The sequence below is a fragment of the Sceloporus occidentalis genome, unplaced genomic scaffold (assembly GCF_023333645.1).
Source record: "Sceloporus occidentalis isolate IW3139 unplaced genomic scaffold, rSceOcc1.0.p SCAF_67, whole genome shotgun sequence".
Lineage (NCBI taxonomy): Eukaryota > Metazoa > Chordata > Lepidosauria > Squamata > Phrynosomatidae > Sceloporus > Sceloporus occidentalis.
Window position 1 is genome coordinate 4,291,382 of NW_028317047.1, and position 13,436 is coordinate 4,304,817.

Consider the following 13,436-nt stretch of genomic DNA (forward strand, 5'->3'; position numbering starts at 1 on the left):
TGCAATAAATATTCTTGCCAACATAATTTTGTAGATGTCTTTACATTTGGGGGGGGCACTTACAGGATCCGCCCCGGGTGCCAAATACTCTAGGTATGCCCCTGCTGGATACACTTACAGTTGGACGAGTCACAACTATAAATGAAAGAGTGTGCAAACACGCAGTGTAAACCAGAAATCAGTCCCAAATTCGTTGTTGTAGTGGTAAGGAAACTCTCTCTACGCGTTTCGCCAGTAGTTCGCTGGCTTCTTCAAGAGAAAATATCAAATAAATGGATGTGTATCATCAGTGAGAATAAATTATTTTAACCTCTAGTTTTTGGCCAACACACACAAAAAAAATCATTTATTAACCCCTTGACAACAATTGATGTTTCTGGGAATGTGCCAGGCATGTCATGACTTTAAACGGGTATAGAAAGCACAATGTGGAGGCATTCAGCAACACCTCAATCAGAAGCGGGGCCTTGTAGCCCCTCCCCGGACATCAATGTCTGGCATATATAATATGGAGATGGAACCTGATTTAAAAGAGCTTAGGAGGCGAGCAACGATCGCCTCCCAAGCTTAAATTGTATTGCTGAAATGCCTTGATAGTGACACTGAAAATCCACCACAGGACACACGACGAGAGATTTTGCAAGATGGCGATGCCCTTTTAAATATTAACATGTTTCCTAGAGGATCTCTTCAAACCCTCCTGAAAACTCTGCATCCACCCATGCAAGTCAATGGAGCCCAGCTTACTAACAACAATGTGATTAATAAAAGTAGTTATCTTCCTTTCATACCATCTAATATTTTTCGATTATTCGAAATCGAGGCATTCATCAACACAACCCTCCACCCCAATCTCCTTGTAGTTGCTCTTCAGAGCAATCACATACAAGCGCCATCAGTAAATGGCATTGCTGACACTCACAAGATGGCGGTGCCAACTGGCACATCAATGAGTTTACAGAAGGTGTATGCAGAGGTAGTTTTTTGTGAGCAAGTCCTAAAATTAGTTCTATGTCTTCACAAAAATTGTTGCATGGAAAGAGTTAAAATATTGGCATTTTAAATGCCCATGGGGTGTCTAGTTTGATGGGTTAAATTGAATTGGCCGGCTTCAAAAATGTCCCAAATATAGGACACGGTCACAGGCTTACCAGATGTCCAAATTCCAAAAAATGCACACTTCACAAAGATGGCTTTTTACCTCCCACATAGCCCAACAAACCCATGCATGGATGGTATCACTGTACTCATGATATGTTACTGAACAGATATTGAGGTGTTGTTTGACAGGGACATATACCAGGAGTGGTAAATTCATACCTGAAGTAAAATGTATGTGAAAAAAACACACAAGAAAATACTACGGCAAACTGTAACAAAGGCTTGTGGTAAAATGTGTGTGTGGGCATGGATAAAGTTAAAATACCAGTATTTGAAATTCCAATGAATTGAGAATTCGCTGGGTTCAAAGATATCCCAAAAGGACGTGGGCAGAATTTTCAACATATCAAAATTCCAATTTGAAAAATGCACACCTTCCAAAAGTGGTTTTGAAATAGCGTGCCTAGGGTGACCACATGTCCTGGATGCCCGGGCAATGGGAATTTAAGTCCCAGGCAGCCTCAATCCAGGAGAATGCATTGTCCCAGAATGAGAAGTCTGCGTGAAGGAGGTCTCAGCCAATCAGGAGAGACTCAACTCTCCTAATTGCCTAAGAGTTCAGATGCTTCTCTTAATAGGTGTTCCTGGTGTCAGCCAGAACAAGGTATGTGTGTTTGACTGTATGCTTGTGACTGTGTGTGTCTGTTTGTGACTGTGTTTGTCTGTTTGTTTGACTGTGTGTGTAATGTCTGCTAATAGAGGAGTTAATTATCTGAATCTACTCATGTCTGTTATGATTGTATTTCTATTATTAAATCTGAAATCAACATAGTTTACTAATAATTAATATATAGTAGTATATGTGAATCAGTGTGTATGTGAGATATATAAATATATATATATATACACACACACATATATATATATATATATATATATATATATATATACACATATATATATATGTGTATAACGAAGACCCGTACTCGGACTGAGTAGCTCTGCCTTAGAGATCTTCTGATGAAAGCTGATGAAAGCTTAATTGCTCAAGGGATTAACCCTTCATATTCCCCCAAGCACTAGCCGAGACTAAGTGAAGGGGTAAAACAGAACTCTCTTTATTGAGGACAGCACAGATATATTGTATATACAGCAAACATGATAGGATTAAAGGTATAATCCCATCATCCACCAGACAGCCAGACTATGGCCAGCAGTGCTCACCCGACAAAGAGTCACTATTTCTGGGTGGTCCCAAGAGAGCGGCATCAATCCCGGTTTACCATTGGAGAGCTCAGGGTCTGAAGATGTTATGATTCAAAAAGCGCCGTGATCCGACGTCGGGACCCTGAGCCACAGCGTCAGAAACATCCCTGGGAATAGTCTGTGAAGTAGCTGGGCCTAAATTCCATAGCCACTGCTGGGTAAACCCTGGTCCTAGAGATTGGTAATAAAACCAGGGTTCCCGAACAAGCTCCCTCTCTGTAACCACCACAAGCTTAATGTACCCTCAAATGAGCGACGTGGTGGGGCAAAGGGCGTCCGTAGCGACGCTGTTCCAATTGTCAGTGGGCATCGCCGTGGTTCCTAGCCGCCTCACAGTTCCATGAATTTGCGGTTAGGTCTCGGTCAGGCGCATCTGCAATTCCTGGCTTGTAGAGCCCCAATAGCTGGCTAGTCCATAGGAGTCTGGTTCCATGAGACACGGGTGTGTATGTGAGATATATATAATATAAAATGTATATGTGTATGTGATGGTGTGTTTATGGGAATATATATCACCCTATCTGTGCCCTGCCCTCATGCCCTTCCTTACTCTGGTGGATCATTGTTATTCTTGTTTCTAATATGAGGGGGGTTCAGTCTGTCTGCCAGTGCCTGCCCTGTTCTGCCTCTGCTACTGCAGCTCATTTTCCTTCCTTCCTTTTCTAATTTTGGGAGAAATTCTGTGTCCTGTGCGGTGGGACTGGATTCCACCTACTCCTAGTGCCCTACTACTACTGCTGATGCCATATCACCTTCCTTACTCTGAGGGGTAATTTTATCAAGCTTGTCCAATTTTCTTGAGAAATAACATACTGCTGTATGTATCAGTTGGTGCAGTGCTGCTGCTCTTCCTTAGACTTGAGATGATGCTGCTGTAGGTGTAAGGTGAATTCAGAAGGTGTCAGGGACTTCCTCCTTTTGGAACAACCCCTGAATATCGTTTCTGAATTAAAAAAAATGCTCCCGAATTTCATACAAGCGGAACAGCTGTGAAACGAGTTGTTGCCCAAAAAGAAATGCAGACAAAACGAAAAGAACATTTCGTCCAAATCGATTTTGCTTGCCGTGCACAGGTTTGGTTAGCACTTTTAACATTTTCACAATAAAAACTAAGACATGCTGTGATATACCAGTGATTTTGCGCAGAGTACATGTGCATCATCTGGTAGAAGCGTAAAAGGTTATACTCTTCTGCTCAAGTCATGTGCTGTGAAGCTCTGCACTTTTGCATAAAGCACTTCATCCCCTGAACTTATCATAAGCTACAGTAAATCATTTTTACCTATTTTACTGGTGCTATTTCACTTTTTTTTTAGTACATTACACTATAATTTATTTGTTTTTGACTTTTTTTTATTGAAGAGTCACAATACAATTATAAGAAGAAATTACATTGAAAGAAAGAGAAAAGAAAAAAAGGCAACAAAAGAAATGTCTAAGAATTTGTAGGGGGAGTACTGCAATGGATATCCTAGCTAGCCAGATTTTCCATTTTCTATACTAGAATTTGTATCATTTTCCTGTTTCAATATACCTATTTCCATTTTGCATTGATCAATAACCACATTTTTTATTACGAGCCATGATGGATCTTCTTTAGATTTCCAGTCTAGCAAATTTAGTAATGGCTAATAATATATGGATGACTACAGTTGTCTTATCTTTTGATACTTGCGGCCATTTTATGTGTAGCAATGCTGTAGCTGGAGAAAAATCTAGCTCTGAGTTTATTATTTCTTCTTTATAGTTCCAAGCTTTACTTCAAAGCTTCAGAATTTTACTGCATGACCACCATATATGTACACAGTCAGCATTAGCTCCTTCACACCTCCAACAATCAGAAGAAGTAGTATTGTATATTCTTGCTAGTTTTACATTTCATTTATAATGAAATTCCGTTTAGGCAGCGTACTTTAATTACCCTATTATTTGCTTAAACCATTCTTGCATTGCTATCTTTATTTGTAGGTAATTTTCCCAAGATTTAAGTGCTGATAGTATAGGAGGGTTTTCTTCAGGTTTTAGTAGTTGTAAACATTTTGAGACAATATTTTTGTCATTTTGTTTGTTTGTTATTGTAATGTTTTTTATTATCTCGGTTTGTTCTGTTATTCTATGTTTCTGAAAAATATATTTTACTTTTAGATCACATATCTCATTAAAAGGTTTAACTGCGTCGTTTGCAATAATACCTGTTATTAATTGCAGGGTTGCTCCAAGACTTCAAATCCAGGTCATCTACATTGGAAGACAAGATCTCTAGAGGTAATGTATCAATAAGATTGTCTCACAGTTTCATTTTATTTTTTATTTTTTTATTTTACCCATGTATAGTATATGTTTTCAACGATTTTGATGTATTAAATGTATTTTCTTTTGATCTTAGATTCCAGAATAGTTCTAATAAATTCATAGCTCTGACCCGAGATGCTTATATTTTATGCCAGGCTTCATTAATGGTGTTTTCTTTAAGGCATTTATGGGCTGCCATGGATGCTTCATATGTATCTATCATACTTGGCATTCCCAAGCCTCTTTGTTTACTTATTAAGGATAGGACTCTTTGGCTCATTCTTGGTTTTTTATTTTTCGATAAAAAATTACTAAAGTCTGATTGTATCATGTTCAGCCAGGGATTTGGGATTTTAAGAGGGATCATTCTAAATATATAGCTCCATTTTGGTAAAATGTGTTCTTCCAATACCTTTATTCGTCCTGTCCATTTTTCAAATGTTTGATCTTTCTAAATGTATATTTTAACATTGGAAGTATATTGGCCTCAATTATCTTTTTATGGTTTTTGGTGATTTTTATTTTTGATCTTTTATTTTAAAGCCTTTGATTTTATTATTAGCTCTTGTATTTGCTAAGGACTGAATAGTGACGAGATATAATATTGGAGATAGAGGGCATCCCTGTCTGAAGATATTCCCATTTCTATTGTTCTTGCCCGGGGTGATGTATAATGCCAAAACAGCATCCAACATATAGCCTCTAAAGCCTGTGGCTTTAAGCGTTGATTTTAAGAAGTCCCATCTGACCCTGTCAAAGGCTTTCTCTGCATCCAGTTACAGGGCCAGGAATGGGGCTCCTCCATCATGAACTGATTCTATGATGTCTACTATTCGTCTTGCACTGCCTATCACTGACCTGCTTCTTACAAAGCCGGCCTGGTCCGTGTGGATCAGGTCTGGTAAAGTTAATTGAATTCTATTAGCTAGTATACTCGCATAAATCTTTGTATCGGCATTCAATAATGAGATTGGTCGGTAGCTAATCACCTGATCAGGAGATTTTCCAGGTTTAAGAATAGGAATTAGATTTGTATACAGCATCTCTTCTGGTAATTTCTTTTGTTTTGCTTTATCATTAAATGTATTATTTAAGTGTTTTAAACAAAGAAGAGTGTTGTCGGCAGCTGCTAACATTGGAGAGTATTATTATTATTATTTTAGATTTCACACTTGGAACTCCAGTTTTTTCTTGTTTTCTTTATTTAAGTGTTTTGTAAGGTTTTCTTTAAATGTTTTGTAAAACATGTTGGAGAATCCATCCGGTCCAGGGGGGTTTAGTTTTTTTAAGAAAATCTATTGCTTGCTTCACTTCCTTTTTTCCCCTCTAGGTCTTCATTAGATACACAGTTGAAGTCGCCTCCAATTAGTAAGCTTCCTGTCATGACTGCGGTACTGGCAGTGGATCCACACTGCAGAAATTGGAAAAAGCGCCTCCCAGCAGAGATGGAGATGTATAGCAGAATCAGGTACATAGATATGCTCAGAAAATACAGGAACAAAAATAATAAATTCAAAATAATAAAATCAGGGGTCAAGCAAAAGAGTAGTCGGGGTCACAAGCAAAGGTCAGGGCAGGCAGCAAACAACGTAGGTCAGGAACAAGCCGGAATCAATAAACAAATAGAAATCAGTAAGTCAAACGCTAGTGAAGGCTATAAGGCACTATCACAGACAAAGGTGTAGTGCCAACTGAGGGTTTAAATATCCCTCCACAAAACTGGATCCTCCTACCCACCAAGTAGGTGGAGGTAAATGTCGCTTTAAGAGGCGACATGAATATTTATGACGTCGAGGCGTGCACCCCGTCAAGATCCCTTGATCTCTGCTGGGACGCACATCTAACAGCAGGACGGAACCGGCGGCGGGGGCTCCCAGTGGCGGCTTCCGCCGACGGAACGAGCCATAGGCTGGACACGTGGGCTGCGCCTCAGCTCCCCTGCCCGCGGGACAACGGAGGAGGTAACACTTCCTTGCTTGATTTTCTCTATCTTTGAGAAGAGCTGCCTAATGAATTTGATTGTTGTATCATTGGGAGCATATGTATTTACAATTGTATAGCGATTACCCTGAATTTCTCAAACTATAATGATATATCTAAACTGATCGTCTATTTCTTGGTATTTCATCTGTATATCTAGATCTTTAGAGCAACTCCTCTCTTTTTTTGTTCTTGTAATGATGCGGATGATTTAACACTGAATCTAGGAAAAAGTGTAATAAGTCTGTTTTTAGCCAGTGTGTTTCTTGAAATAGGATTATATTGGCTTTTTCTTTTTTGATATAGTTAAATATGGCTGTTTGCTTGAAGGGCTGTTTAATCCTTGTGTATTAAGTGAAATTAGCTTTATCATTGAGGTTGAAATTATTGGAAATACAGCATTTCATCTTCTCTGTACAAATTTATATAATACAACATTTATAAAAATATTATTTATTCGTATGGATTTCCAATTTTATTTGGGTCACTAATTGTTGTAGGCTGGTTTTTAAATGTTCTGTTGTGACAATCTGTGAGTCTCTTTTCTTTTGATCTTGATAGGTCAATTAGTGATTAAAAAACAGGCTATCATTGTTTGATTATGAATGTACATAACTGTCTCAATATACCACATTTTATGTACTGCAGTTTCAATGTTATTGACATAATATGAACATATAATATGAAAAATGAAATTGTACCATAGTATCCACAAAAATGTTTCTTAGCTCTATACTTAAGTTGACCTCATACTCCATTAATACATATTTAAACATATTATCATTAATTTATAAACATTAGTCAATGTACAAGTGACAGAAAAAGAAAGTTCTGCCAAGCAGATAGCAAAAGGCTGCAAAATCATTATTTTATGATGGACACATATCTCATTACATTGGATTTACTGTGTATGACTGCATATAGAAGGCTTTGATCATATGCATATGCAGTATTAAAGGGCAATGGAGTTTTGTAAAAACTCTGGGGCACACTTTTAGAAACAGGTTTATGATCTCACTGTAAAATTCCATTGGTGATAAGACTACTTTGCACCAATATATAAGCCCCAATATGCTCAACGGCATAGTCTATTGCCTCTGAAAGACATATTTACAGTGCACAGTACATATTCATTTATGAGAAACATTATATTCATGTAGCAGATAATGATTGAACTGCTTATACAGTAGCACAACCTAGGTATAAACATTGTCTTATCCAAATTTGTTTCTAATTTTATATAATACTTTCCATTTATATACTGTATGTATAGAAAAGAAGTGCCACAAATTAAGTGTACTATTACAAGTATAACAGTACAAGGATATGTTTACCTGGAGAGACGACAGTGCCTGTTGCTAAATATGCAAAAAATAATTGGATTAATAGCACTATTTAAAACAGGTAGGTTCTGAATAATCACGGATGCATAGACTCGTTCTTTGGTGTCAGGAAGCATGTTAAAGTTGTCCAGAATGTCAAATAAAAAGTATGGACTCCAACAAAGTATGAAGGCTGAGGAAACAGACACATTGTTGTACAGTTTAAAAAATATTTGTTTCTTTCAGAAATAAAACATCCAACAAAAATATCCACTATACATTGAAACAGATTTTTTTAATTTTGTTCTTGGTCCATTTGTTTTCAGACAAATTTTGTTTTCTGCCCTTTCAGTTGGGACAAAATTCATAGGGCCTTTTCCATTCGGAAACTAAATTTGTTGTCACTCACCCTCACTTACACACTCTTACACTCCATCATGCTTTCTCACACTCAACTACTCACTCCCATTTACTCTCTTTCTCACATTCTCTCTCAATGTCTCCCTACTTTCTCAATCGACCACTTCTTCTTCCCTGTCTGCTTTCCTGAAGCTCCCCTTCTTCTCTGGCCTCTTATTATTTCTCTGTCTTTTTTATTCTGTCTTCTGCTTCTCCCTGGTACCAGCTCCTCTATGGTGCAGAAACACTTTTTTTTTTCTCTGCAAATCCGTCTGCAATATTCTGGCCTCTTGGAGTACTCAGCAAAACAGCAGTGCCATGAGGCGCAACACGGGGACAGTGCAAAGGTGCTCCACCCTGATACCAGGGAGAAGCAGATAAAGAAAGAAGACCGAAAAAAAAAAAAGAGGCAAGAGGCTAAAAACTATTCGAACTGCCCTACTACTTTAATGCTACCTAACCCTGGGCTGGCACAAAACCCATTTTGGAGAATTAGGACCAGCTGTACCCCCCCCCCCCCAGTCTAACCAGCCCTTTCTATGTTTGCGCAACAGAACAGCACAGAAAGCAGGAGTACAGATATGAATGTCCATGCATAAGCGTGCCCAAGTGTAAACTGGGATATGCAGGCATGAATAGTAGCAACCTAGCTGCAGAATCAGATAATAATCAACTCTGGTCAATAATACCTACTACTAAGACAGTGGAGAACAGCAGCAGTTAATTACTCAGAGACACTATACAGGAAACAACAAGGCAGGACCTCTTGGCTAAAGGACAGCCACAGGGGGGGCAAAGGTAACATGACTGGGCTCACATGATGACTCAGCAATGCAGTCGATTAACATGATACACTATCCCAGGTGGAAAGGATAACCAGGCTCAATAAAAGCATAAGGATAGTGTTTAAAGTTAATGGGCAGGAGATAAGTAGAGCTGATGACCACAGAACAATCCTTTAATGATGTGGGTGTAGCCACTAACAGTTGCTAATTGTTATTGATTTCTTAAGAATGAGGGAAAAGAAGGGATAACATTTAAGACAGTTTTAATGAAATTGATTTAATAACACTAAGTTCGTCTGATTCTTATAAAAACCCTCAGTTTTAAAACATTCACTTTTACTCTAAATACCTCCAAACCAGTTAATCTGATTCAAAAACAAAACTGTTCTCTGAACTAGAGGTTGAGAACATGTTTTGTGTCTTATTATTGTAAGTGAAAATGCCAGCACAGCATGCCAAAAAATTGCAAATAAAGTCAGTAGGAGATGGTTTGGGGGCATCTGTATTAGGGGTAACCAAACATCTGTATTAATGCTGTAACCAAACAAAAACTGACTAAAAACTAATGTATTCATTGAGAGACAAATGCTTGATTTGGGTATGCTCACAAATAAAAAAAATATTACTTACCAAGAATAACTACAATGCTGTATTTGATAGCTTTCATTTTAGCCTTTGATATGAGCCCTCTGTGACTATAACCGGTACAAAATTTTCCATCTAAAAAAAATACATTTATGTTTTTAATAGAAATTCAATTGCAAACAAGAAAACTTTGTTTATTTTGTTACAGGCCTCAGTAAAAGTATTGTCAAGGATTCAACTATGCATATTGACTGACTGGCTGGTATGTTTTTTTTTCATGCATATAAGCAATAAAATGCATTCTATGTTATACTTAACTTAATTTTGGATTTATTAAATATTTGTGATCTTTAATAAATAATTACTAGAATTTAATTCTCCTTTGTTATAATTGTGCTCAGGACTTCATTTATTGAATGTGAGGCGTAACCACATGTATAAAATTGAGATTTGGTAAATTATCATTTAGGGTGGAGATTAACCTCTTCGATGGGAGAAAAGGTTTGAACCCATCTGAGTTTACATCTTGCGTCAAGTGGGACGTTCCCATCTGAGACTCAGTTAACTCACTGAATTGGGTACTTTGAGTAAAAGTTGCATGAGTGCTAGTGTTCTGAGGTTAGAGAATTTATATATATATGGCCTAAATCAAATCAGCAGTTTTTAATCCAGCTATGGTTGGAATTTCACAATCAATCTAGTAGCAAATTGAAGCCTTCTATAACAGAAGTGGCTGAATTCCTGCTTCCACATCTGATCAATGCAAAAGTAAAGAACCTACTTCATGTGGTATTCTTACACCATCTGCTATCCACTTTTTAAAACAGATTTCAGAGGAAGAAATCAATTCCTAGATTTTGCAAGGCTATACAGGCCTTGCAAGAAAAATCCCTAGGTTCATATCTGCTGAAAACATCTTTTACTTTTGCTATATATAGCCCCTTGCGATCCCAGCGTTCATAGCGACGCTGGATCGCGCATCATCGATGACGTACCTGGTACGTCCCGGTCTGCCAGTGACCTTTGACCAGGAAGTACCAGGTATGTCCCGGTCTTGAAGGGGTTAAAGCATGTAAACAAATAATTTGATGACAGATAAGATAACAATTTTTACTATAGAAACATTAGATATTATTTAGTCTTTAGTCTTATAAGGGGAGAGATAAAGCAAAATAGGAGGCTAGGTAAAGAGAAATGGCAGAGATGAGAAAACAAAAAAGATGAGAGACAATGACAAACGGGGAATTAATTAAATGGAGGAGATAAAAAAGAAAGCAAAGAGGTACAAAAAAAAGGAGGAATAAACAGAAGAAGGCGGAGAGATAAACAGGAGGAGGGAAGTAGAAGGGAACATACTATAACAGGGGTGTCCAAGTTTTTTCTGCAGAGGACCACTCCATCAGAACTCATTTTTCACTGTGAGAAAATATGGCATTTAATAAGATATGCAGATTAAAATAAAGTAAATGATACAAAACCTTTACTTTTCCTCTCACTGATTTCTGGGCCTAGAAAGTTTTGTCACTACAAATTCAGGATTCTGGATAAGTAAAAATGTAATTGTTCTATTTATTCTAGGGATGCACTAAAATGAAAAATCTGGACCAAAACCAAAAATTCAGGGTTCACTTAGCCGAAACCGAAAATAACCCCCCACCTTTAAAAATAATAAAAAATCCCACAATAAAAGTAAGTTACACACCAAAATTGTACAAAAAGTGTAATAACAATGTTAATATATATATATATAATGATTGTTAACAGCAATCTCAGGCATACCCAGATTCCAGCATGTACTGGTTGGCTGGGCATGATAGGAGTGTGATTGCTGTCAACAATCATATATAAATTAATATTGTTATTGTATTTTTTTGTCCAATTTTGGTGTGTTAACCACACTTTTATTAAAAGTAAGTAACATTGCTGTTAGCAATCACGCTCCTATCATGCTAAGTCAGCCAGTACATGCTGAAACCTGGCTAGCTGCCCCCCTTGTGTATTGATGCTGCCAGCAGTATGGGATCTGCACATCACTTACAGCCGCCCTGTACCATCCCCCCCACTTACACATCCATACTATCACACACACTTTCATTCATATACTCATTCATTCACAGATTCATTTCCTCAATCACGCATACTCATTCAAACAGTAAATTTTTTTACTAAATGCATTTTTAGGATGTACAGGTACATCTGTAGGGGACTGAAGGGGTTAAAGTTTCTGGTGGGGTGGGGGCTGCAGGAAAGGAGCGGGGTCAAGGAAAGGGGACCGGATTTAAATGGGGGATATATATGTGAGTCATCTAAAGTTTGCTACCTGTATGTTGCAAGACATCACTGAAGACTCCTGCCTGCCCTTATTTTGGTGGGTTATATACTGTCACAGCTGCAGAGTGAGTGGATAGAGGGGGTGGTTGGTACTGCTGAGTGACAGGGTATTTCAGGGGGTAGTTAGCCAAAAGGAGAAGTAATTGGATAAAGGAGGGCCCTCTGGGCTGGTGACTGGCAGTTAGAGGGTTAATCTTGGTCTGGCTAGCTCATCTGCTTTTTGGGCTAGATCACTAAAGGTTTGGTTAGCCATAGCCAGTTGGTTTTGAGCTGTTACGGTTAAGTTGTATGTAAATGCGTTTATCGATCCACTCAGTTGTGTGTATTCTTTAACCTTTTATTTCAGTTAATAAACCTGTGGCCTTCTCTATCCAAATCAAGTGGCTATACCCTAGTCATGTCCTAAAAGACAATTTAATGTTTGGTTGTACATAAACGTGCATATTTGCAAATGTCAGGTTATCTTAATTACAAAATACCTGGGCAGGCTTAGGTAGCATGGATACCATCTCAATTTGGCATGCCCAGATAGTGATTTCCCTTTCATTCTGAAAGAAATTTCCAGTATATTTAAGCTTTGCAGTGAGCATAAACAAAAGTCAGGGTCACACTTTAATCCCTTCGCAGGGCCGGACTGGCCCACTGGGATACCGGGAAATTTCCCGGTGGGCCAGTCAGCCAGCAGACTCACATTCAAAACAGTTGCTGAGCTGCTGCGAGCTGGATTCCTCCCGCCGCTGCCTAATGAAGTAAAAGGGGTCGGCCTGCACACACCGTCCCGCCCAAAAAGGCATATCTTGGGGCAGAGTGGCAAATAAAAGGAAATAAAAATATTTTTCTCAATCACAGCTTTTATTAAATTTGAAAAAAATAGTTTACTGAAAGTGGGAGGTTATGGCATGGACAAGGGTAAATGAGAAAAGCTACGAAAAAAAGACAAAAAAGATAAAGATAAATCTGACAAGAGTAATTGAAAGACAATTGGGAAAAAAAGATTGAGTAGAAGAAATGGGACAAGGGAGAGAGAAATAAGATGGTGCAAAGAGACAAGTTACATAGTTACATAGTTAGAAAAAAGACATGCGTCCATCAAGTTCAGCCTTTCCCATATCTGTTTATTTCTTGCTGTTGATCCAAAAGAAGGCAAAAGAAACCCAGTTGTGGCTCTTTCCAATTTTGCACAAACTAGGGGGAAAAAAATTCCTTCTTGACTCCAGAATGGCAGTCAGATCTCTCCTTGGATCAAGAAGCTGTTTCCCTATAATTTAAACATTATATCCCTGAATATTATGTTTTTGCAAGTATTTATCCAATTGTTGTTTAACCCCCTCAGGACCAGCTTTCTCGTACCGCGTCTTCCCTTGAAGACCGCAGT

The 13,436-nt window shown here is 38.1% G+C and overlaps 1 pseudogene; it reads right to left on the reverse strand.

Moving 5' to 3' along the window:
- Positions 1-13,436, reverse strand: part of LOC149286667 (neuropeptide S receptor-like) — an 85,087-nt pseudogene that overhangs the window by 2,729 nt on the left and 68,922 nt on the right.